Source organism: Bubalus kerabau, chromosome 8 (genome assembly GCF_029407905.1).
Source record: "Bubalus kerabau isolate K-KA32 ecotype Philippines breed swamp buffalo chromosome 8, PCC_UOA_SB_1v2, whole genome shotgun sequence".
Classification (NCBI taxonomy): domain Eukaryota; kingdom Metazoa; phylum Chordata; class Mammalia; order Artiodactyla; family Bovidae; genus Bubalus; species Bubalus kerabau.
Window position 1 is genome coordinate 93,870,100 of NC_073631.1, and position 899 is coordinate 93,870,998.

Sequence of the window (899 nt, forward strand, 5' to 3'; positions counted from 1 at the left end):
AAAGATGGGAAGTAGTAATAGCAACCCATGAGGGTATTTGATGAGAGAGCATTCCAGACAGAAAGAATAGCTATTACAGAGGTCCTGAGATGCCTGGGATGCTCCATAGAATGGGAAAGCTAGAGGGCTGGAGAAGATTAAGTGTTGAAGGCTGGAGAAGTGAGGAGCATGACTGTAAGAAATGAGGGCACAGCGTTTATGGAACATTGGATCTTGTAGGTCTTGTTGATTGTACTAAGAACCTAGGACCTGTGCTATGCAGTACTGTTGTCCCTGAACCAAATGTAGCACTTGAGCACTTGAAATCTGGTTAGTGGCACTGGATATAAATTTCATAATAACTTAAATTAAAATTTTTAAATTGATATTTGATTCAGTTATTGGGAAGCTTTTAAATATGTTTCAAAGGGCTTGAATGTGTGAATATATATTTCTAATTGTGAAAGTGAAAGTGAAGTCGCTCAGTCGTGTCCGATTCTTTGTGATCCCATGGACTGTAGCCTACCAGGCTCCTCCCTCCATGGGATTCACCAGGCAAGAGTACTGGAGTGGATTGCCATTTCCTTCTCCAGGGGATCTCCCCGACCCAGGGATCGAACCTGGATCTCCCGCATTCCAGGCAGACACTCTAACCTCTGAGCCACCAGGGAGTGGTAAATACAATCAAATGTAGATATGAATCGAGTATTTTTATTTAAAATAGAGTGTCTTAATTGAGATATGGTAGATATATAAAATACATTCTGATTAAAATATTTAATACACAAAAGATTTGAAAATATCTCAATTTTGATAATCATATTTAATAGTCATAATGATTATATGTTGAAGTGGCAATATATGTAATATTATCAAGTACTGCATTTCAGACTCTTTTGTTAACTATAATGGCTACTCCA

The 899-nt window shown here is 38.0% G+C and overlaps 1 non-coding gene across 1 annotated transcript; it reads right to left on the reverse strand.

Annotated features, from left to right (window-relative positions):
• Positions 1-577: 577 nt before the first annotated feature.
• TRNAS-GGA (transfer RNA serine (anticodon GGA)) lies at positions 578-650 on the reverse strand. Its single transcript has one exon. It is a non-coding gene; the product is annotated as a tRNA-Ser (tRNA).
• Between the last annotated feature and the right edge of the window lie 249 nt (positions 651-899).